This window comes from Pan paniscus, chromosome 3, assembly GCF_029289425.2.
Source record: "Pan paniscus chromosome 3, NHGRI_mPanPan1-v2.0_pri, whole genome shotgun sequence".
NCBI classification, from domain to species: Eukaryota; Metazoa; Chordata; class Mammalia; order Primates; family Hominidae; genus Pan; species Pan paniscus.
Genome location: NC_073252.2, coordinates 5,186,822 through 5,212,438, shown reverse-complemented (window position 1 = coordinate 5,212,438; position 25,617 = coordinate 5,186,822). Strand labels below are relative to the sequence as shown.

Sequence of the window (25,617 nt, the reverse complement as noted above, 5' to 3'; positions counted from 1 at the left end):
GGGGGGACACAGTTCAGCCCCATAACACTGGCCAAGTCCCAGCCTTCTGATCTGTACAATGAGATTGTTGTATTCATTCCTCTTTCCCTCTTTTTAATTAAAAACTCCTTTTGGATCCTCCTCCCTGAGGCTTCCTATTTTTCATCAGTCAACCAACTTTTATTCATCTCCCATTATGTCCCACACCCCTGTGCTAAGCTGGGCAGAACCCAGACGGCCCTGAGGGTTCCTTCAGTCAAGAGCAGAACTCAGGCTACAAGCAGATGCTCAGGTGGAAGAAAGTTCCAAATGCCATGGGAGCCCAGGGAACCACTCTCTTGGGCAGTCAAGGAGGAACCCCCAAACTGATCTGAAATAATGAATAAAAGTTCCCTCACTAGGGAGAGCTTGGGGCTGTGGGAGGGATGAGTGCATTCAGAGTAGAGGCGGCCAATGAAACATGGATATTTTTTGGCTTGCCAGAAAATCTAGACTCCCCTGTAGATCCTTCTGATGCCAGAAAAACTGGCAAGCCAGGATCCAGCATGACATCCAGCCCCCATCCCATCTGATACGGTTTGGCTGTGTCCCCACCCAAATCTCATCTTGAATTGTAGCTCTCGTAATTCCCATGTGTTGTGGGGGGGACCCAGTGAGAGATAATTGAATCATGGGGGTGGTTCCCCCCACACCGTTCTTGTGGTAGTGAATAAGTCCCAAGATCTGATGATTTTATGAGCTGTTGCCCCTTTCACTTGGTTCTCAATTCTCTCTTGCCTGCCACCATGTAAGACATGCCTTTTGCCTTCGGCCATGACTGTGAGGCCTCTCCAGCCACATGGAACTGCGAGTCCATTACACCTCTTTTTCTTTATAAATTACCCAGTCTCGGGTATGTCTTTTTCAGCAGTGTGAAGATGGACTAATACACCATCTCTTTCAACTGTCCTCCAACCTCCTGCCTGCCCTGCTATGGCACAGCCCCTGCCTCTGCTGCTCATGGCCTCTTTAGCTCATCCTCCCGGCCCCCAGCCACTTCCATCCTACACTGGCCTCCAGGGAGGTGAGCTTACAGGCCAAGGCAGGCCACCTGGATAGCCCATGGAACCCCTTCCCTATCATTCCAATAATGCTATTTCCATGCACAGTTGCACACATGTGTGATGGTTTGTGTATGTGTGTGTGGGGGTGTATGAGAAAGAGAGAGAGACAGAGAGAGAGAGAGAGAGGTTTTATCCAGAGGAAATTAAGTCTCCCCATGATCTGTAGTGCCCAGACCTGGTCTGTTCAGTTCAGCTATCTAAGCTGCAAGTTTCTCTATGAGCAAAATGGGGGAAATAAGACCTGAAACCTAATTAATAGAGTTAATACATGCAAAGTGCTTAAAAGTCCACCTCAAATGTTCAAATAATGCTCACTGGCTAGTTTTATTGTATGATTAGTGCACAGATTTGTTGTTTCAATTAAATGAGATGCTATGTACAAGGGACAAAAACAATGCCAGGTAAACTGGAGCTCTTCAATGAGCGGTTGATGTTAATTTTAGGGATAAATGCTCAGGTCCAAAAACTTTGGGTTGATGACCCCAGGCAGAGTTGAAGTAGCCAAAACTCCCTCTCATTGGCCTGCATCAGAAGGTACAGGGTCAGAGATAGTCAAGAGCATTAACCAACCTGTGCTGAGTGCCTCTGTTTGCATTGCTCTGAAATTACTTAATATCCATAATATTAGAGGATGAACTGTTTAATTATGCATTTCATTTACTCTTCACTACTCTTACCCCCATCTGAAAGAGGAGGCGGCTGAGGCACAGAGAGACTAAGTAATGTGTCAAGATCACACAGCAGGTGAGTGGTGAAACTCTGCATAGGGCACAGGGCAGAGCTCTTTCTCTCAGAAGGCAGAGCTGGTCTTTGTGCAGAATCAGTTCTACCCAGCCATTCACTCCGAGAGGCAAAAAGGGGCAGCTGCTGGACCATTTGAAGTCCCCAACCCATGTGATAGAAATGCCTCGGCTGCCCACAGCCTGCCAAAACAGACCTTCACGTCACGGGCTGGTTCCCTCACACACGGAGTCAACCAGCCTGAAACCACCATTGCGAATCTGTTTCCTGTTTTGACAGCTCACAATCCACCGTGCCACTGCTCTTTCACAAGTCTCCTCTGCCAGCCAGGCTGCTTCTGAAGCTCAGTCATGCTTTTAATAAAGGGCCGGCGGGGGAAATCAGTCCCAGGGAGCACTGCACAAATGTACGGGCTGAGGGGCTGCCGTTCAAATGTGTTCAGTGTCCACAGACTCCCCTGGCCTCCAGGGTGCAGAGGCCTTCAGCCTCCACCAGTTTCTCAACCCCACTCTGAAAGGCAGGGGGTGATGACAAGCATTGCTTGTGGCCTGGTCCCTCATGGTAAAAAGCTGGTAGTATCACACCCCCACCCCACAACCCCTGCCTCAGCCTGGCTGTGTGTGTGTGTGTGTGTGTGTGTGTGTGTGAGAGAGAGAGAGAGAACTTTCCAACAAACTCAAGCTCTGCCACTAACTAGCTGTGTGACCCTAAGAAGTCACTTATTTTTGGAGCTTAGTTTTCTCAACTGGAAAATGAGGGGCTTGGACAACAGTGATGTTTTCAAACCCAGAAGAATCCTAGAAATGTCTGGTTGTGCTTGGCCGATTTGAAAATCCTGGGTTTGATAAAAAGATAATTCGGTTCTAGAAGGCATCACCATTGTCAGAATTAACATTCGTTGAGCCTGGTGGGGTTCAGGATGTTGCCCTGAGAGCTGGGGTACTGAGAGGTGTTATATCATTTTGTTCCATGCCAAATTGCTATTGCCTTAATAGTAGCTTCAGTTAACTGATAAAGCAATCAAATAGCAAGTATTTAGTGCCATCGTGGGCCAGGGAAAAAGCCAGAACCAACCTGAACTGTTCCCTGGGTTCAAATTCCACAATATTGCTGAGCTCAGAGCCCCATCTGTAAATTGTGGATTCTAATGCTTCCCTCTGAGTTTGTGAGAACCAAGGAATTGACATTTGAAAATGCTGGACACATCTGTGGTCGTCAATAATATGCCAATTTCTCTTTCCCCCAATTATCAAAGTTTAGGGGCTTGACTGTGCCACAGAGAATAAAGATAAGAACTTTTGGCTTGAAGAACTGTTTTATTTGGCTGAAGAGAAAAGACAAACACTGAGCGTGGCTCTGCAAGCCTGCTAGGGATTTTTGAAGAAAACATTTACAATCTATCTATAGAGATGAGTAATTACTCCTCAAAGCAGGTAAAACTCTGGCTTCCCAGGGCGCCTCACCTAGATATCTTTCTAGAGTTCCCCTTTGGAAACCACTTTTAAAACCAGAGAAATGTTTTTCAAATGTATCACTGTTGTTGCCAATTCATTCATTCATTCATTCATTCACTCAGCAAATATTCATTGGAATAAGTACTACATCTTAGTGTTTGAGATACCACTAGGAAGGGCAATTGTAAATACGATGGTAAAGCCAGCCCTCGGTGTCCACATGGGACCCATGGGTACTGAGAGCTGATTAGAAGGTATTTGAGCATCCATCGATTTTGATGTCCTCAGGGGTCCTGGACCCAATCCCCCGTGGATACAGAGGGCCGACTGTATTCCTATTGTTATTTTATCATGGATGCTGTGGTTGTTGCTTTCATTACTTTTGATAATGATATCCCTGTTCTAAAGCAGCCGATAGCCTGGATTTGATTAATTTTAGCATCAGAAGTTATTTGGAGCTAAGTATAGCAACTCAAGAAACCTATGACGTGGGGTAATAGTAAGAATGTCTTCACAGTGCTCTCTCATAATATGCTTTTCCATAAAATCGTTTACTGTATCCTGGTAAGACCTCTATTAAAAAGGAGCTATTTTTCCTACTATACAGAGAAGAAAAATAAGGCTCAGAGAGAGGAAAGATCTTGTCGAAGGTCACACAGCTAAAAAGTAGCTGAGCTGCCATTAAAATTTAGGTCCCTGACACAAGTCAGTAGGACTGTCACATAATAACCTGGCCAGTTATCTCACGATTATGGAAGATTTCATTAATAGCCCCAAATCCTCACCCCTCCCTGTATCACACTCTTTGCCATATGATTATTTCAGTTTTATCTCTTAAAAAAACAAAAACAAAACAAAAAAAAACCCAAAAAAACAAGACTATTTCCTCACCCATTGACTTGGAGTTCAGCCACGTAGCTTGCTTTGGTCAGTGGAATGCTAACAGGTGTGACATCACCAGCGGCCGGGATGTGTTTGGGTGGTTGGGTTTTTGTACCATTGCCATGAGAAAAGCACACCTGGGTTAGAGCCTTGGTCTCTGGAGGAGGATGAGAGGTCTGTGGGGCCTGAGCTGGGCTGCCCCAGGGGAGCCTGGCTGAGCATGGGCCAAGATCAGTCACCCTCCAGCTGACCTCTGAGCTAACTAAATGCTGATTGTTGTGTGCTGCTGAGATTCTGGGTTTGTTGGTTAGGTAGTGTTATTGTGGGTAATATATATCTTCTCATCCTGTTTTTAGGGCTCAGTGGCAGCTACAGTATGGAGCAGTTCACCTCAGTGTGAGATTGAGTAGTACGAGGACTTACCTAGTGGCCAAGACACAAGATATATGTGACATGTGTTCTTAAGCATTTATCTTACTGATAAGTCATTCAAAGCACTATTTCTATGTTAAAAACATACTTGGTGTAGTATACAGCAAGATGGAAGGTATGCATGAATGAAGATAAAGTATTAGATTTTTATCACATTTTTCTTATTAGAGGAACCCACTGTAAACTTTTCTCCCAGAACCCTTAGGACGGCCTCACTCTTTAACAGGAGTGCTTTCATGGAAAAATGAAACACTGGTCTAGTGGAAACTTGGACCATGAAGTACTGAGAGAAAGTTCTAGTGTTTTCCAACTGTATGATGCTAGGCAAGTCACTAGCCTCCGGGAGCCCCTGTTTTCTCATATAAGAGGGGGGCCCAGGCTCCAACCTAGGAGTGTGAGGAAAATCTCACTCTCATGCTATATAGTTATATAGCATGAGAGAATTTATGTTGCAAGTGTAAGGTATGGATGATGCTTATGACCTAATAAGTAAATAAAAATAACAAGTTTCCATTGGCACAAACACGCCCTTCCACCTTTCTCCAGCAATAACTCTGCATAGAAACCCCAAGCAGTAAGTTCTGTTTCCTAGAATTCAAGAGGGACTTCTGAAATCATAGTATGCTCATGCCAAGACCCTAACGAATAGATTTAACACTGGTGCTACTATTATTTACCATCCAAGAGTGTTTACAGAGGCCAGTGGGGTTTGGGGTGCTGTCCAGAACCTATAGGTAGACACGGTCTCTTCCTTGCAAACAAACGAAGCCTTGAAATATTATATATTTTATTTGTGCCATGGGCTTTCTAAAAAATAGCATGCCCTGCACAATGTTTTCCTTCCCTTGCCTAAATGCTCTCATCCTAAGCAGAAGAAAACAGTAAATGGAAGAAATTGCAGGCAGTGGGATCCAAAGGGAATTTTCAGAGGTCTCTCAACCCTGTAGTGTCTCCAAGCTCTCGAGTTCAGAAGTTAGAAAACACAGCTGACCAAATGGGAAAGCAAGCCATGGATTGCCCTCAGCTCCCACCTGCCTCTCTGCCTCCTGCAGGCTGCTCACCCCCTCTCTTGGTTGTCTCTCTGAATTCTCCCTCAAACGGACCCCTCTTGCCAGTCCTGAAGCCCCACCCAGGTCCAGCCCACATGGCCCTAGGCTTTGACAGTTTGCATCAGTCTCATTGCCAGTTCCTCTAATCCAGCTTCCCCTGCAGTGGAGTCTTCTTTCTGAACCCAAGACCTGAAGGCATCTTCACTTGTTTCCCATTGTCAGTGAGTAGAGTTCCAGTGTCCTTAGTTTAGAAGACAAAAATGGCTCCAATCTGGCTGGCTCCAGCTTTCCTATTCAGCCTCATAAGTGCCCCTCCCTTCCTGGCACGAGACCCGTCAGCCATGCCAATTTGACCACAATTTCCCATCATGGTATACTTTCTCCTGCCTCCACTTAGGCCTATCTTACCCCCTTCCCTGCCTAGAAGACTTCCATTTGACCAACTGATCCTAAGTCAAATACGATCACCTTGGGGAAAGTTTTCATTCCTCAGCAAAAGTTTACCAAGACCTTGGGCCCCATGCTTGGTTTAATGTTTTGCTATCACAGTCTTGAAATCCTTAACAGCTTTGTCTTTGAACTTGTGTTTTGTGAGTAAAGTCTGATGGGACAATAGAGCCTGCACATGAGCAGAGGAAATACCACAGCATGTGTCCAGTGTACCCGCCATTCCCTGCCACCCCATTTCCATGAAGCACTCAGCTGGTCCAGAATTCTGATGGATCAATGATTCATGAGAGTTCAGCGTGACCCAGAGCAACTATACCGCAAGCATGAGGCCTCTCCGTCTCGGTAACAGGGGCTCCAACTGCCCCTGAGCCCATGCTTTTTGTTACAACCTGAACTTGGGTCAAAATGCAGAAAGAGGACCATGATGTTCAAAGAAACATGAGTGACGGAGGGACTTTGTCCGATCCTTTTGTACTGATGTTGCTTCTCTGAATTAACCAGTCACCAACACTGGAGATGATGGCATTGAAAGAAAGACAGGGCAGGACACAATTCCCTTTTTCTCCAGTCCTTCCTTACTCAGCAGGAAGGCGCAGATAGAGAGCATCGGTAGAATGTGTGTGTGTCAGAGGTGCAGCCAAAACCGATGAGTTTGTTTTGTGCCTCGTTTCCAGTGTTCAGGTAAGAATGAAATACATGTGCCCAGAGGAGCTACAAGATAGGATAGGAAAGTGTAATTCCTGAGATTCTATATAAGAGATCAATGAGCTCATATTTGCATGGAAGACTGGCATCACACAGTTTGAAGATAAGTGATAAAATTCATGCTAAGGATTTTTAGTTTTATTTTAACTTAGATTGCAGGGTTTTTTTGTTTGTTTTTGTTTTTTTGAGATGGAGTCTCGCTCTATTGCCCAGGCTGGAGTGCAATGGCATGATCTCAGCTCACTGCAACCTCTACCTCCTGGGTTCAAGTGACTCTTCTGCCTCAGCTTTCTGAGTAGCTAGGATCACAGGCGCCCACCACCAAGCCCGGCTAATTTTTAGTAGAGATGGGATTTCACCGTGTTGGTCAGGCTGGTCTCGAACTCCTGACCGTGGGGGATCTGCCCACCTCAGCTTCCCAAAGTGCTGGGATTACAGGCATGAGCCAGCCACCGCACCCTGCCATGATTGCAGTTTAACAGTAAATTTAAAGAATCGCAGGGCAAGAAGAAAACCACAAAAGAAAAGATGCTTTATATTTCAGTAACTTTATTTTTCAATATTTTTTGGGATACTGGTGGTTTTGGGCTACGTGGATAAGTTTTTAAGTGGTGATTCTGAGATTTTAGTGCACCTGTCACCTGAGCAGTTACACTGTACCTAATATGTAGTTTTTATCCCTCACCCTACTCCCTACTTCGTCAGGGTCCCTGGTCACTCTTACGCCTTTGTGTCCTCTTAGCTTAGCTCCTACTTATTGGTGAGAATATATGATATTTGGCTTTCCATTCCTGAGTTACTTCACTTACAAAGGCCTCGAGCTCTGTCCAAATTGGTGCAAAAGACATTATTTTCTTCAATTTTTTGGCTGAGTAGTATTCCATGGTGCATATATACTACATTTTCTTTATCCACTCATTGGTAAATGAGCACTTAGGTTGGTTCCATATCTTTGCAATTGTGAATTGTGCTGCTATAAACATGCGTGTGCGAGTGTATTTTTCAATATAATGACTTCTTTTCCTTTGCGTAGATACCCAGTAATGGGATTTCTGGATTGAATGGTAGTTCTACTTTTAGTTCTTTTGGGAATCTCCACCCTGTTTTCCATGGTGGTTGAACTAATTTACATTCCCACCAGCGGTGTAAAAGTGTTCCCTCTTCACCTCATCTATGTCAACATCTTTTCTCCTTTTTGAAAAAGGGGCCCGCCATTTTCATTTTGCACTCTAGCAGCCTTGCCTGGGGAGACAGACACGATGAAGAGGCATGCTCTGGCCTCCAGGTCCTGAGTGTGGAAAGAGGTGAGATGGACAGTTACAGACACAGACCGCCAGGCTCACAGCTCTGCGTTTATCTCTCCTTCCAGCACATGGCTTGCTGCATGGTCATTGTTCATTGTTCTTCTGCCCCCTAGACTTTAGGCCCCATGAGGCCCTGGCCCTGGCACTGAGTCCTTGAGGAGTGCCTGTGAATGAACAGATGGCCTCTGACTTGATACCTTCTCTTTGTTCACATAATCACTTGATTCCCATCCAGTGGGGTGCTTAGTTCTAGACATGCCTGTTTTGAATTATCCCTCTTGGCCATTCGTTTTAAGTCACACATACTGTGATTGTTTTTGATTAAGGCAGCAAGGACATGAGGAATAACAAGAGATGAGACGTGCTTGGCCTTCCCAGGGATCCGACAGGAGCTGCCATGCTTGATGTCTCCAGTGGATTTCCATTTCTGCACCCCGTCCTAGAGATTCAAGAACTTGTCTGGTCCTCCAATCCTAGGAACCTTGGTAGCACAAGGGCCAATCTGCTCCAACACTGCCACTCCCAGGTAATCACATCTTGCTACAATTTCCTATTTACATGTCTGCCTGTGCAATTCATTTTGTTGAATGAATGAATGAATACATTAATCAGTAAATCAAAAGATGAAAGAATCAATGAAAGAATAGCAAATCAGAATAATGACTGCTGAATTTGCTCCCCTTGCTCCCCAAGGTCCTAGAGGGCGTGCTTAGTCAGTACTGAGTGCTTGAACCGTGAGACCTCTGGCTCCTGTTGTATCGAGCTAAGCTGGGAATGGCAGACAGACCAATCATGTCAAGGTTCAGCTTTTCAGAGGCTGCAGGGTACATGGGGCAACAGCACAGGCTTTAGAGCCAGATGGGCAAGGGGTAAAATCTCAACAGTCCTGCTACTTTCTGTGATTTTGGACAAATCTCTTGTTGCCTCTAAGACTGAGTTATCATTTCTGCAAAATGGAAAATATATGTATCTTATGGGATTTTTAAAAATCGTTGTATATCATTTATATTTTTAAATTGGCAATTCCTGGCATCAATTATGATTCTTATTTCCATCTGTCCCTAGATACACATAGAGATCTCAAGGCAGCTGCTGTGGGAGTAGCTTCCAAGGTCATAGAGCTTTCATCTGCGTTATTTGGCCCATGAGATGTTTTCCATGTTCTGAGCTAGCTTGTATGATTAACTGATGGGAAAGAAGTAGAACAACTAGCAGACATTCAATAAACATTTACTGAACTGAATGGCATCCAGGGCCCTCCCCATGCCCTGCTTCCATTAAAGGCAAAGCTGTTCCCCACTTCTCAGGACCCTCCTTGTCCTCTCTTCTCCCTACTCCATGCCAACAGCCACCAGGTCCTGCAGGTTTTGTCACTGTGTATTAGTTCACCATGAGTGCCTACTGTATGACTCGTGCTATGCTGGCCACTGTGGATGTTGTGGGGAGCAAATCAGGAGAGGTCCTTGTCCTTGTAGAACTTAGTTTGGTAGAAGAAAACAGACCCTATACAAATACACACCAAATATTCGTTTCATTACATACTGCACACAGGGCTCCAGTGAAACAGGATGGCGAGGGAAAGAGTATGAAACTTCAGTGGGTGGGAAGAAGAAAGGTTCTGTTGTTGTTATTGTTTTCAGACAGAGCCTTGTTCTCTCACCCAGGCTGGAGTGCAGTGGCGTGATCTTGGCTCACTGCAACCTCCGCCTCCTGGGTTCAAGCAATTCTGCCTCAGCCTCCTGAGCAGCTGGGATTACAGGTGCACACCACCACAGCCAGCTAATTTTTATACTTTTACTAGAGATGGGTTTCGTCATGTTGGCCAGGCTCATCTCAAACTCCTGACCTCATGATCCACCCGCCTCGGGCTCCCAAAGTGCTGGGATTACAAGCGTGAGCCACCACACCCGGCCGAAGAAAGGCCCTTGAAGAATGAGGAGGAGCTGACCAGGAAAAAAAAAAGATGAGAAGTGCTTCATCGGCAGAGGAAATAGCACATGCAAAGGCCCTGGGGTCTGAAAGCACTCTGCAGGCCCAGCTGGAACACAGTGAGCGAGGTGGAGGTGGCACCACAGTTGCTCACATTTACCGGGCACATAGGAGGTGCCAGGCACTGTTCTATGGCTTCATAGGTCTTGACTCGGTTAATCCTTCCAAAAGCTCTGCCAGAAGTTTTGGTCACCGTTTTACAGACAGAGAAGCTGAGACCCAGGGAGGTGAGGTGGCTAGCCCATGACCATCCAGATTCTCAGCGGCTGAGCCTGGGTTCCATCTAGGGCAGTCCTGCTCCAGGGCCCGTGACTAACCCACGGAGCTGCCTTCCTTAAGAGGGGCTATGGAGGCAGGTAGCAGGCCTGAGAGGCCATGCTAAGGAGGGATGTTTTCCTTTCAAACATCTCTTGCCTTTGCTTCTTAGCATTGACTCCTAATTCTCCTACTTGCTAAGTGGGTTGTCTTAGGCCAGTTACTCCACCGCCCTTTATTTCATTTCACAATTCTTCTTATCATGTTCCTGCTATGTGCCAGGCATGTGCGAGGAGCGGGGGAGACATGCAGTGGTGAGCAAAAGCAGGTGCGCACCTTGCCATCAAGGTCATTGCAGTCCACTTGAGGGAGAGCGTGTTAATGAAATAGTCTAATGGAGGTAAGGCCTGTGAGGGCATGATGCACAGTCCCGGAGAAGCTATATGAAAGGGGCCCCTTCTGGGCTATGAGTCAGGGAAAGCTTCCCTAAGGAAGTTGCACTCAAGCTGAGATTGGAAGGGTAGGCAGGAAATATCCAGGTAAAGTAAGAGGGTTGGGACTGGGCATGGTGGTCCACGCCTGTAATCCCAGCACTTTGGGAGTCCGAGGTGGGCGGATCACCTGAAGTCAGGAGTTTGAAACCAGCCCGGCCAACATGGTGAAACCCCGTCTCCACTAAAAATACAAAAAAATTAGCTGGGCCCGGTGGTGCACACCTGTAGTCACAGCTACTTGGGAGGCTGAGACATGAGAGTTACCTGAACCCAGGAGGCAGAGGTTGCAGTGAGCCTAGATCACACCATTGCACTCCAGCCTGGGCAACAGAGCAAGAGTCCATCAAAAAAAAGGAAGAGGGTTGGGATAAAAATGGGACTGCCCAAGGCTGGGCGTGGTGGCTCACGCCTGTAATCCCAACACTTTGGGAGGCCAAGGCGGGCGGATCACGAGGTCAGGAGATCAAGACCATCCTGGCCAACATGGTGAAACCCGGTCTCTATTAAAAATACAAAAAGTAGCTGGGTGTGGCGGCGTGTGCCTGTAATCCCAGCTACTCAGGAGGCTGAGGCAGGAGAATTGCTTGAACCAGGGAGTCAGAGGTTGCAGTGAGCCGAGATTGCATCGCTGTACTGCAGCCTGGTGAGAGAGCGAGACTCTGTCTAAAAATAAATAAATAAATAAATAAATAAATAAATAAATAATAAAAAGAAAAAGAAATGGGGCTGCCCAGGCACCCAGTTACATTTGAATTTCAAATAGACAACAAATAATGTTTAGCGTAACATTATTATATTGCATGAGATGTGTTTATAATAAAATCTTACTCACTGTTTATCTGATATTCACATTTAACTGCACCTCCTGTTTTTGTTTATTCATTGAGTTTTGTTTGTGTATCTGGCAACCTGAGGTAGGAAGGGTATTCAGGACAGAGGGACTAGCATATGCAAAGTGATAATCATAGGACAAAGCACACTGTTAGAGAGAACCTGCAGGGAAACCAGTGTGACAGGGCACAGTAAGCCTCAGTTTCCTCACTTACAAGGTGGAAGTTGTAATAGTGCATAACTCACAGGAGTATATATGTAAAGTGTTTAGCATAGTGTTGGGGCAGAGTTATCACTCAATAAAGGTTAGATGCTATCATGCCTTATCCTTCACCTCCACCATCTTCATCTCCTTCTCTTTTTCTACCAATTCCAACCAATTCTAGATCTTTCTGGACCCTTGCAATTGCCATCATTTAAAAAAGGAGTGGTCATGTTCTCACCAAAATTATGATTTAAAAAGCCCTAGAAGTTGAAGATTTTGTTTGGTGTCAGCTTAAGCTATTTCTGAAAATGACTCTGCTAATAAATATATTATTATTAGTCCACTTGTGTTGCTGCAAAGGAATACCCAAAGCTGGGTAATTTATAAAGAAAAGAGGCTTATTTGACTCACAGTTCTGCCGGCTGTACAAGAAGCATGGCACCAGCATCTGCTTCTGGTGAGGGCTGCAGGCTTCTTCTGTTCATGTCAGAAGGCAAAAGGTAGCTGGTATGCGGAGATCACATGGTGAAGGGGTAGCTGAGAGAGAGATGGAAAGAGGTACTAGGCTCTTTTCAACAACCAGCTCTTGCAAGAATTAAGAATGAAAACTCACTTACTCCCACAAGAATGGCACCAAGCCATTCATGAGGGATCTACTTCCACAACCCAAACACCTCCCACAAGACCCCACTTTCAACACTGGGGATCAAATTCCAACATGAGACTTGGCAGGGCCAAATAAGCCATATCCAAATGATAGCATATACTAACATACCGACTGGAAGACAATGACTCAGGAATGAAATTAGCTGCTACAGAGAAGCAGTATGCTACTCGGACATGGTGTCAGTTACCATAGCAGAAGCCCAGGTTAGACATTGACTTCTCCCTTACATATGCAAGCTAGCCAGGCAGCCCCCAAGGTATCAGGAACCCAAGCTTCTCCCAGGATGTTGTTCTGCCATCTCTATGATGTTGTTTTGTGGTCAGCCTCTGATAATTCGAATATCTGACATCTTTGTAGGTCTATCTCTATTGTCTTTTATTTCTGCTGGTTATTCACCATGGAGTCTTTTTTCTTTGTTTGCTTTTTTATTCAAGATTATCCCAGTTAAATAAACGAAGAAATTCTCCCAAAGAGTTCACCAACACATTTGTATTCCAACTAGCAGGAAGAGAAGAAATGGTGCTGGAGAGGGTATAAGGCTTCCCTTTAAGGGCATAACTCAGAGCTTGTATAAGTCACACTCATATCCTTTGGCCAAAACTTAGTCAAAGAGCCACAGTTGGCTGCAAAGAATGCTGCTAAATGTAGTCTTTACTTCAGGGGTGGCTGTGTGCTCAGCCAAAACGTCAGGCTTTTATTACCATAGAAAGAGGGGAGAACGGATATCAGAACACACCAGCAGTGTGCCAACAGCCAAGGTGCAAAGTCACTTGAAATAGACTCGGCTGGCACATCTTTCCATCTGGGATCTTTTCTAGCTACAAGGAATGAGGACACAGGGGTCCTGGAACCAGGGAGGTTGGAAAGACAGGGATTCCGGGGAGTAGCAAAACATAGAAACAAATCTAGGGATAATTAGGACAAGGAAGCTAAATGTGATGTTTAATGCCAGCCACAGTGAAGAATAAGTTTTCCACTCTAGTTGCTCATAAATTCAAAACAGCTTCAAGGAAGGAGAAACAGCTTGAAAAACTTTTGTGAGTATATAAATATGGTGACAGAATATGTTATATATTATTTATACACATTGTATGTAGAGAGAGAGAAAGAGAGAGAGAGAGAAAGACAGAGAGACAAAGAGAAGTGACACCTCAACTAAAATTGGTCTTTATATCTGTATTTGTGTCTGCCGATTATTGAGCAGTTGAACATTGGTGTTGCTCTTTGTTTGTTTATTTATTTATTGTCTTGCTCTGTCACCCCAGGCTGGAGTGCAGTGGTGCGATCTCAACTCACTGCAACCTCTGCCTCCCGGGTTCAAGGGATTTTCCTGCCTCAGCCTCCCAAGTAGCTGGGATGACAGGCACCCACTACCATGCTCGGCCAATTTTTTTATTTTAATTTTTAGTAGAGATGGGGTTTCACCATGTTGGCCAGGCTGGTCTCAAACTCCTGACCTCAGGTGATTCACCCGCCTTGGCCTCCCAAAGTGCTGGGATTACAGCATTTTGCTGAGCCACCTTGCCCAGCCTGGTGTTGCTCTTTAAATGAAAGCAACGTTGTGTGCAGTCTCCTCCCTCCTTCACTCCTCAAAGCTTTAGGACATCCCTGCTCTCCACCAGGCCTGGCCTGAAATCAGGGCCAGGATGCAGATGCTGCAAAGACTCCAGCTTCTCCCCCAGGAATATGTGTGCCCCTGGAAAGGCATAACCACTAGGCCTACCTATCGCTTCACAGCAGCACCACAGGGCTACAGGTATTCTGGAACCTTCTGCCATTGTGTATCAACAGTCAGGTGCTCCTGTCTTGATGGCCTGGTAAGAAAATACCCACTCTGGAGGAAGACAGTCCTAGGTTCAAATTCTTCTTCTGCAGCTTCCTATTCATGCGGCCTTATGGGAAAGAGCTTTGCCTTACATATGAGACTGGCATGGTGTTGAGCAACAGTCTTGGGAACCAGGTGGACCTGGCTGTCATCTTGGCCCTGACTCCTCTAGGGTGACCAACTGTCCTAGTTTGCCCAGAATAGAAGGTTTCCAGAGATGCAGAAATTTCAGTGCTAAAACCACGACAGTCCCAAGCAAATTGGGACAGTTGATTGCCCTGCTACCAGACCCATGCTCCAGGGCAAGTTACTTAATGCTCTGAGGCTCAATTTCCTTGCATATAAAAATGGGCCTAATAATGTCTATCTTGCAGGAGAGCTATAGGGAATAGAAATAGCGCCTCGTGCAGAGTAATCATCAGAATTATTATTAATATTATTAACTTCTCCCCCTCACTGCCTGTGCACCTCTTTTATAATAGCCAGTGTCCCAATTTACCAGAAGGGTCCACATAGCTCCATCAGGACATTATAAAGCGGCAAAAGTGAAGGGCTTTCTCCCTGATGCATTGTTTTTCTATGCAGGGGTCAAGGAAGCCTTCCAGCCTCCAGGGTTCCCCACATCTCTGGGCCTGAGTGAGCCCTCAGTGTCCCACAATTGCTGAGGCCTTGAGTCAGTTATAAACCTTCCCTCCAACCCCAAGACCATGTGGCTTTGTTCATTAAGGCTGTTGCTTGGCTCTGCAGCTCTGAGACAACGCCGAGTATGACTTTGTCCACCCTCACCTTGATTGCATTCACAAGTACTTCCTAAAATTAATTGCAATGGAAAAAAAACAACAAAAACAAAAACCAAAAACCAAAAATACAGGTTGGTGTCTCTTTGTTGCAAGAAAAAAAAATTCACTATTCATTCCAAGTAAAATTGCTACATAACTCAATAATTTCATCCAGCCTCCCAGGCCCCCAGAAGGCACTGAAATACTTAGCACGTGGCTAAGTGCAGCACTCAGAGAAGGTGTGAATTTGCAAGAATGTGGAAGTTTCATCCAACTTTCTCAGTTTCATCACAAATGACTGCCTTCCTGCTTTCTAGGCCCAGCCCTCCAGACTTCAGAACAAGAAACAGGCACATTGACTGCAAACCCGAGACCTTTGTGAAGACAGGGAGGGTACTAAAGGAAAAATGCCAAAGCCTTTTGTTTTCTTTTTTTATTATTACTATACTTTAAGTTCTGGGATACATGTGCAGAACGTGCAGGTTACATAGGTATACACTTGCCATAGTGGTTTGCTGCACCAATCAACCCATCATCTACATTAGGCATTTCTCCTAATGCTATTCCTCCCCTAGCTGCTCATCCCCCAACAAGCCCCAGTGTCTGATGTTCCCCTCCCTGTGTCCATGAGTTCTCATTGTTCAACTTCCACTTATGAGTGAGAACATGTGGTGTTGGTTTTCTGTTCCTGTGTTAGTTTGCTGAGAATCATGGTTTCCAGCTTCATTCATGTCCCTGCAAAGGACATGAACTCATCCTTTTTTATGGCTGCATAGTATTCCATGTCGTATATGTGCCACATTTTCTTTATCCAGTTAATCATTGATGGGCATTTGGGTTGGTTCCTAGTCTTTGCTATTGTGAATAGTGCTTCAATAAACATACATGTGCATGTGTCTTTATAGTAAAATGATTTATAATCCTTTGAGTATACATCCAGTAATGAGGTTGCTGTTTCAAATGATATTTCTGGTTCTAGATCCTTGAGAAATCACCACACTGTCTTCCATAATGGCTGAACTAATTTACACTCTCTCACTGTGGTTTTGATTTGCATTTCTCTAATGACCAGTGATGATGAGCTTCTTTTCATGTTTGTTGGCCACATAAATGCCTTCTTTTGAGAAGTGACTGTTCATATCCTTTGCCTACTTTTTGATGGCGTTGTTTTTTCTTTTAAATTTGCTTAAGTTCCTTGTAGATTCTGGATATTAGCCCTTTGTCAGTTGGATAGATTGCAAAAATTTTCTCCCATTCTGTAGGTTGCCTGTTCACTCATGCTAGTTTCTTTTGCTGTGCAGAAGCTCTTTAGTTTAATTAGATACCGTTTGTCAATTTTGGCTTTTGTTGCCATTGCTTTTGGTGTTTTAGTCATGAAGTCTTTTCCCATGCCTATGTTTTGAATGGTATTACCTAGGGTTTCTACTAGGGTTTTTATGGTTTTAGGTCTTACATTTAAATCTGTAATCTATCTTGAGTTCATTTTTGTATAAGATGTTAGGAAGGGGTCCAGTTTCAGTTTTCTGCATATGGCTAGCCAGTTTTCCCAACACCATTTATTAAACAGAGAATCCTTTCCCCATTGCTTGTTTTTGTCAGGTTAGTCAAAGATCAGATGTTTTTAGATGTGTGGCGTTATTTCTGCGGTATCTGTTCTGTTCCATTGGCCTCTATATTTGTTTTAATAACAGTACTATGCTGTTTTGGTTACTGTAGTCTCATAGTATAGTTTGAAGTCAGGTAACGTGATGCCTCCAGCTTTGTTCTTTTTGCTTAGGATTGTCTTGGCTATGTGGGCTCTTTTTTGGTTCCATATGAAATTTAAAGTACTTTTTTCTAATTCTGTGAAGAAAGTCAGTGGTAGCTTGATGGGGATAGCATTTAATTTATAATTTACTTTGGGCAGTATGGCCATTTTCATGATATTGATTCTTCCCATCCATGAGCATGGAATGTTTTTCCATTTGTTTGTGTCCTCTCTTATTTCCTTGAGCGGTGGTTTGTAGTTCTCCTTGAAGAGGTCTTTCAAGTACCTTGTAAGTTGTATTCCTAGGTATTTTATTCTCTTTGTAGCAATTGTGAATGGGAGTTCACTCATGATTTGGCTCTCTGTTTGTCTATTATTGGCATATAGGAATGCTTGTGATTTTTGCACGTTGGTTTTGTATCCTGTGACTTTGCTGAAATTGCTTATCAGCTTAGGAAGTTTTTAGGCTGAGACGATGGGGTTTTCTAAATATATAATCATGTCATCTGTAACCAGAGACAATTTGACTTCCTCTCTTCCTATTTGAGTACCATTTATTTCTTTCTCTTGCCTAATTGCCCTGGCCAGAACTTCCAATACTATGTCGAATAGCAGTGGTGGGAGAGGGCATCCTTGTCTTGTGCTGGTTTTCAAAGGGAATGCTTCCAGCTTTTGCCTATTCAGAATGATACTGGCTGTAGGTTTGTCAAAATAGCTCTTATTATTTTTAGATACATTCCATCAATATCTAGTTTATTGAGAGTTTTTAACATGAAGGGATGTTGTATTTTATCAAAGGCCTTTTCTGCATCTATTGAGATAATCATGTGGTTTTTGTCATTGGTTCTGTTTATCTGATGGATTACATTTATTGATTTGCGTACGTCGAACCACCCTTGCATCCCAGGGATGAAGCTGACTTGATCATGGTGGATAAGCTTTTTGACTTGCTGCTGGATTCGGTTTGCCAGTATTTTATCGAGGATTTTTGCAATGATGTTCATCAGGGATATTGGCCTGAAGTTTTCTTTTTTTGTTGTGTCTCTGCCAGGTTTTGGTATCAGGATGATGCTGGCCTCATAAAATGAGTTAGGGAGGAGTCCCTCTTCTTTGATTGTTTGGCATAGTTTCAGAAGAAATGGTACCAGCTCCTCTTTGTACGTATGGGAGAATTTGGCTGTGAATCCATCTGGTCCTGGGCTTTTTTTGGTTGGTAATCTATTAATTACTGCCTCAATTTCAGAACTTGTTATTGGTCTATTCAGGGATTCTACTTCTTCCTGGTTTAGTCCTGGGAGGGTGTATGTGTCCAGAAATTTATCCATTTCTTCTAGATTTTCTAGTTTATTTGCATAAAGGTGTTTACAGTATTCTCTGATGGTGGTTTGTATTTCTGTGGGATCAGTGGTGATACCCCCTTTATCATTTTTTACTGTGTCTATTTGATTCTTCTCTCTTTTCTTCTTTATTAGTCTTGCTAGCAATCTATCTATTTTGTTAATTTTTTTAAAAAACAAGATCCTGGATTCATTGATTTTTTGAAGGTTTTTTGTGTCTCTATCTCCTCCAGTTCTGCTCTGATCTTAGTTATTTCTTATCTTCTAGTAGCTTTCAAATTTGTTTGCCCTTGCTTCTCTAGTTCTTTTAATTGTGATGCTAGGGTGTCAATTTTAGGTCTTTCCCGCTTTCTTCTGTGGGCATTTAGAGCTATAAATTTCCCTCTAAACACTGGTTTAGCTGTGTCCCAGAGATTCTGGTATGTTGTATCTTTGTTCTCGTTGGTTTCAAAGAACATCTTTATTTCTGCCTTAATTTTGTTATTTACCCAGTAGTCATTCAGGAGCAGGTTGTTCAGTTTCCATATAGTTGTGCGGTTTTGAGTGAGTTTCTTAATTCTGAGTTCTTATTTGATTGCACTGTGGTCTGAGAGACGGTTTGTTATGATTTCCATGCTTCTGCATTTGCTGAGGAGTGTTTTACTCCCAATTACACGGTCAATTTTAGAATAAGTGCAATGTGGTGCTGAGAAGAATGTATATGCTGTTGATTTGGGGTGGAGAGTTCTGTAGATGTCTACTAGGTCTGCTTGGTCCAGAGTTGAGTTCAAGTCCTGAATATCCTTGTTAATTTTCTGTCTCATTGATTTATCTAATATTGAAAGTGGGGTGTTAAAGTCTCCCACTATTATTGTGTGGGAGTCTAAGTCTCTTTGCAGGTCTCTAAGAATTTGCTTTATGAATCTGGGTGCTCCTATATTGGGTGCATATGTATTTAGGAAAGTTAGCTCTTCTTGTTGCATTGATCCCTTTACCATTATGTAATGCCCTTCTTTGTCTTTTTTGATCTTTGTTGGTATAAAGTCTATTTTATCAGAGACTAGAATTGCAAGCTCTGTTTTTTTTTCTTTCCATTTGCTTGGTAAATATTCCTGCATCCCTTTATTTTGAGCCTATATATGTCTCTGCATGTGAGATGGGTCTCCTGAATACAGCACACCAATGGGTCTTGACTCTTTATCCAATTTGCCAGTTTGTGTCTCTTAATTGGGACATTTAGCCTGTTTACATTTAAAGTTGTCGAGACCAGCTCAGTCGTGGAGAACCTAACCCAGTGGCACTAGAGGAATTAAAGACACATACACAGAAATATAGTGTGTGGAGTGGGAAAATCAGGGGACTGACAGCCTTCACAACTGAGAGCCCTGAACAGAGATTTACCCACATATTAATTGACAGCAAGCCAGTGATAAGCATTGTTTCTATAGATCATAGATTAACTGAAAGTATTCCTTACGGGAAACAAACAGATAGGCCGAAATAAAGCAATGGGCTCTGGCTAGTTATCTGCAGCAGGACCATGTCCTTAAGGCACAGATCACTCATGCTGTTGTTTGTGGCTTAGGAATGCCTTTGAGCAGTTTTCCACCCTGGGTGGGCCAGTTGTTCCTTGCCGTCATTCTGGTAAACCCACAACCTTCAGCATGGGCATGATGGCCATCATGAACATGTCACAGTGCTGCAGAGATTTTGTTTATGGCCAGTTTTGGGGCCAGTTTATGGCCAGATTTGGGGGCCTATCCCCAGCAAATGTTAATATTGTTATGTGTGAATTCGATCCTGTCATTATGATGTTAGTTGGTTATTTTTCCCATTAGTTGATGGAGTTTCTTCATAGTGTCAATGGTCTTTACAATTTGGTATGTCTTTGCAGTGGCTGGTACCAGTTTTTCCTTTCCATATTTAGTGCTTCCTTCAGGAGCTTCTGTAAGGCAGGCCTGATGGTGACAAAATTCTTCAGCATTTGCTTGTCTGTAAAGGATTTTATTTCTGTTTCATTTATGAAGCTTAGTTTGGCTGGATATGAAATTCTAGGTTGAAAATTGTTTTCTTTAAGAATGTTGAATATTCAAGCTCACTCTCTTCTGGCTTGTAAGGTTTCTGCAGAGAGATCCGCTGTTAGTGTATGGGCTTCCCTTTGTGGATAACTTGACCTTTCTCTCTGGCTGCCCTTAACACTTTCTCCTTCATTTCAACCTTGGTGAATCTAATGATTATGTGTCTTGAGGTTGCTCTTCTCGAGGAGTATCTTGGAGAGCTCCAGCTGGCATCTGGCAGGTGCCCTTCTGGATGAAGCTTCCAGAGGAAGGAACAGGCAGCAATCTTTGCTGCTCTACAGCCTCCACTGGTGATACCCAGGCAAACAGGGTCTAGAGTGGACCTCCAGCAAACTTCAGCAGACTTGCAGCAGAGAGGCCTGACTGTTAGAGGGAAAACTAACAAACAGAAAGGAATAGCACCAACATCAACAAAAAGGATGTCTGAACGAAAACACCATTCGAAGGTCACCAACATCAAAGACCAAAGGTAGATAAACCCATGAAGATGATGAAAAACCTGCATAAAAAGGCTGAAAATTCCAAAAACCAGACACTTCTTCTTCTCCAAAGGATTACAACTCCTTGCAAGCAAGGGAACAAAACTGGATGGAGAATGAGTTTGATGAATTGACAGAAGTAGGCTTCAGAAGGTGGACAATAACAAGGTCCTCTGAGCTAAAGGAGCATGTTTTAACCCAATGCAAGGAAGCCAAGAACCTTGAAAAAAGGTTAGCGGAATTGCTAACTAGAATAAGCAGTTTAGAGAAGAACATAAATGACCTGATGGAGCTGAAAAACAGCATGAGAACTTCGTGAAGAATTCACAGGTATCAATAGCTGAATTGATTAAGTGGAAGAAAGGATATCAGATATTGAAGATCAACTTAATGAAATTAAGTATGGAGACAAGATTAGAGAAAAAAGAATGAGAAGGAATGAACAAAGCCTCCAAGAAACATGGGACTATATGAAAATACCAAACCTACGTTTTATTGGTGTACCTGAAAGTGGCTGGGAGAATGGAACCAAGTTGGAAAACACTCTTCAGTATATTATCCAGGAGAACTTCCCCAACCTAGTCTTTTATTCTCTTAAAGAAGGAGACACACGGATATTGACCGTGTGAGAAGGTGAGCTTATCCTGGAGGTAAACCTGTGCTCTAGTTCCTCTCCTGAGGAAAATTTTAGAGAAGGCACTATGGATGGGGGCCATGACTGACTGACACCAACCAATACCCCAGCCCTGGAGCTGGGCTGGAGTCAGCCTCCCTTGAAGCCCATGGCTACGAGGAGAAAGGTTGATGCTGAAAAAAACTCTGGGTTCACTTGGAATGGAGGAAGTTGGGCCATAGCTAATAATAATAATAAGTGAGCTCTCTGGAGCTGGTCACATGCCAGGCACTGTTCTAAGCATCACCCTCACAGCAACCGAGTTGGCACAGCAGGTGCCATCAGCTCTTGGCCCATGCCCCTCTGCCTACCCTAGAGTTCCCAAACATAGCCTTGGCTTCCTGCATCTCTGTGGCTGAGGGTGTTCTCTGGTCACAGGGGTGTGCTTGGCCCACACACCTGGTGTGTGTGTGGGGGGGGTTCTGAGGCACTAACACCCTAAGAGCAACCCACAGATAATGGATAAACACCCAGGTTCCTCACCCCACAGTGGGGCAGCTCTGAGGTGTGCTCCATGTACCCCTGAAGAGGCTCCTGGGGGATCAAGCCCGGTTGCCCTTGGTGAAGACCTGCCCATCTTCCCACTAGAATGAATTTACCTCCCTTTCTGCCTCACTTCTCTTTCCTGACCCCTGACTTCTGGGTCATCACCAAATAAATTACTTCAATCAAATCTATGTATTGGGGTCTGCTTTGGGTGAATGCAATCTAATTATTGGGCAACACTATTATTGTCCCTCTTTGATGGATGGGGTAGCCAGGTTTGGGGGTGTAGTAGTCTGTTTTCACACTGGTATAAAGAACTGCCCGAGACTGGATAATTTATAAAGGAAAGAGGTTTAATTGACTCACAGTTCCATATGGCTGGGGAGGCCACAGGAAACTTACAATCATGGCGGAAGGCAAAGGGGAAGCAGGCACCTTCTTCACAAGGCAGCAGTAGAGAGAAGAGCAAAGGGGGAACTTCCAAACGCTTATAAAACCATCAGATCTTGTGAGAACTCACTCACTATCAGGAGAACAGCATGGGAGAAACTGCCCCCATGATCCAATCACCCCCCTCCCTCGACAAGTGGGGATTACAATTTGAGATAAGATTTGGGTGGAGACACAGAGCCAAACCATATCAGATTTTAGGATCCACCCCAATTGTGGCAGTGATGGGTGGTGGAGCTGGAAGCCAGGTCTGACTCCCACTCCTGTGCTCCTCCCATTCTGCCACATGGGAAAGTCTGCCCCACTTCAACCATTCCTGTCCTCAGCAACATGACTTGACTGGAGGACTTGTCACAGCAGGGTACTGTCATCATCATTGATAAGTAACCATGACAAGCAAGAATCACCCCAGCACACGACTCAATAATGCCTCACAGATCATAAAACCCCTTCCCACCCACTGTTTCCTCTGAGCCTCACAGCACCCTATGAGATGGTCAGGGGAATTTCTTTCCTGCCATTCTGCCTATGGGGACACAGAGACCTTGGAATGTCAAGTGACTTCTCTGAGGCTACATGGCTAGGAAGTGGCAAAAGCAGGAAGGAACTGGAGCTAAGGACTGCATCTACATCATGATTGGCCCAAGACACTAGCACCCTCAACCCCCAAGCTTTCTATGTGGTATTGGCAAGACAGCTCACCGCTGGAGAAACCAATCCTGGAGGAAATTCTGCCATGAACAGGGAGCCTCACCCCCTCAACAGTGATAAATGACTTTCATAAACATGAATAGTTTCTGAGAAGGTGTCCTCTTGCCTGGGGTGCTACTTCAGATGGCCAAGTCAGAAGGACATAACCCCACTGCTGGGAAATCCAGGCCAGGTCAGACTCCATAACATGCTTTAAAATGTGAGAGCCCCAGTCCGCTAGCATGGTCTCAGAGATGGAGGGAGCCACAGCCTCTGAGTGGATCCTGACCCAGCATTCCATGGCAGTATGCTTTGGAAAGAAACTTTCACCAAACCTGATGGGAACCTCTCCTCAAGGACTGCTAAGTCAGGAAATGGGGTATGCAGGGTCTGGAAGTTGGAAGCTGGCCGCATCCCCCAAATGAGCAGGTCCAAGACACTTATTCATACATCAGGAAAACCAGGGTCCAGAGATGGTGAGTGACTCAAACAAGGTCCATCCCTTCATGAACTAGAGGAAGCCATGGCTCAGAACCACAAGCCCCAGCTCTCTGCCCACTTCCTTTTCCTCTTCACCATTTTACATTTGATAGGAAATTTGTTATTTCTCATGTTTGAGCCCGCTTTGTCTCCACAGCCCTCATCCTCCCTATGAGCATGATAGAGAAAAATTATTCTCTATTTCCTAGGAGAGAAATCCAAGGCTTGGAGCCACTTGGACGGTCACCCAGGGCCATCAGCATCTACTAGCCAGGAGGAGGCTGGGACATTCGGGAGGCAATGGAGAGAAGGAAATAGAAGGAAGAGGGCTGGGGCTCCCAGCAGTCTAATTACAGGGTCCCAAGGCCCAGCAGTCTTTCAGGGAGAAAAATCTGTCGGACTTGGACAAATCAGGGGCACAGTGTTAACCGTCCAGAGACTGAACTCTCTCCCCATTTCCAGGAATCTAATCTTTGATGTATCTTTGAATAACTTTTAAAAAAATAAATCCTGAATAATCTTAGATGATTGTAAGGATCTGGGTATATCACCACCTCTCCCCACATCCCCTGCTTGCCTCACTTCCACACCTCCCTGCAGATGTACTTGCAATAGGGGACTCAAAGCGGAAAGCTGTCAAAGGATTTCATTAACTGAAATATGATGGTAACTTCTCAGGTCTTTCTCGGCATTGTGGCTCACACCTGTAATCCCAGAACTTGGGAGGCCAAGGTGGGTGTATCACCTGAGGTCAGGAGTTCGAGACCAGCCTGGGCAACATGATGAAATCCCCTCTCTACTAAAAATACATGGTGGTGCATGCTTGTATTCACAGCTATCTGGGAGGCTGAGGCAGGAGAACCACCCGAACCCAGAACACTGAGGCTGCAGTGAGCTAAAATCCCGCCATTGCACTCTAACCTGGGCAACAAGAGCAAAACTCCATCTCAAAAAAAAAAAAAATTTCTCAGGTCTCTTCCCAATTCCATCTCTCTCTCCTACCCCGTGACTACAGGGTAATTGGAGCATTCATAAAGCTCCTGAATGCACCCAAGGAGACCATGTTCAATGTTCTTGATAGTTTGAGGTTTTCAGCCGGCAACTGGGCAGGTTGGCTTTGGGTCTTCTCAGAGTCCTGGGGTCCTCAAATAGAAAGCAAGGCCTGACAAGGTCTGGGACAAAGATTGGGGGTGTGGGAGAACATGGAAGCTTTGCTCTCCTAATTGCCAAGCCAGCGTTTTCCGCACCTCCTGTTAGTCCTTTATTTAGTTTTACAAAAAGTGTGGGAGGACGCCCCCACAAGCTTGCCCCAGTGGCTGTCTACTGTGCAGGAACTCCTAAGTGGGAGGAAATTGGAGGTGAGCACAGAGCAATGGGGTGGGCCACTGTGGGGTGCAGATGTCCACCTCTCCATGGGGCACAGAGGAAGACACAGCTGAGTCCACCTGGGTGGGGAGGTGAGGTTAGGAAGGTTACACAGAGGAGGTGATTTGAGCTGAGGACTGTCACTTACCTGTGTGGATGGAAGACCACAATCTCATCCTGCCATCTCCTGCCACAAGAAAAAGTGCCAGGTGAAGAAGATGGGGAAAGGTGTTCAAGGCTAGGGGGATGTGAGGGTGATCTGGCTGTGACATCTGTCACCCCATTGATCGCCAAAGTTGATTCGGCTGATCTGGCTGGCTAGGCAGGTGTCCCCTTCCTCCCTCACCACTCCATATGCGTCCTTCCCAAAGCTGCACTCACGACAGTCCCTGATAGAGGAGGACTGGTCTTCAGCCAAGGGTATATGAGTAGCTTTGCACCCCTGCTAGGGCCTCCAAACAAGCTCTCAAGGTGCTGAAGGCTGAGGGAACCTAGTGAGCAAAGACAAAGAGGCACATGCTTGTTGGGGCATAGAATGTTCTAGAGTGCTAGAAATTGGAACATTCTAGGGCTCTAGAGCTTAGAATATTAAGAAAAGCTTGGTGAGGGAGGAGACAAAGAGGATGGGAAAAAGCAGGTGGACCCTCAAGAGAACGTGGATGCCCGCCAACTGTAGCTGGTGTGAATGTGTGAATGGGGTGGCAGACGG

The 25,617-nt window shown here is 44.8% G+C and overlaps 1 long non-coding RNA gene across 1 annotated transcript in view; it reads right to left on the bottom strand.

Moving 5' to 3' along the window:
• LOC134730242 (uncharacterized) overlaps positions 1–25,409 on the bottom strand; it is a 67,788-nt gene extending 42,379 nt beyond the window's left edge. Inside the window, exons 1-2 of the long non-coding RNA XR_010111899.1 lie at positions 25,057–25,409; positions 12,285–12,410 (exon numbers count right to left, since the gene is read on the bottom strand). This is a non-coding gene — a long non-coding RNA (uncharacterized LOC134730242). The remainder of the gene's footprint in view (positions 1–12,284; positions 12,411–25,056) is intronic.
• Positions 25,410–25,617: the final 208 nt, after the last annotated feature.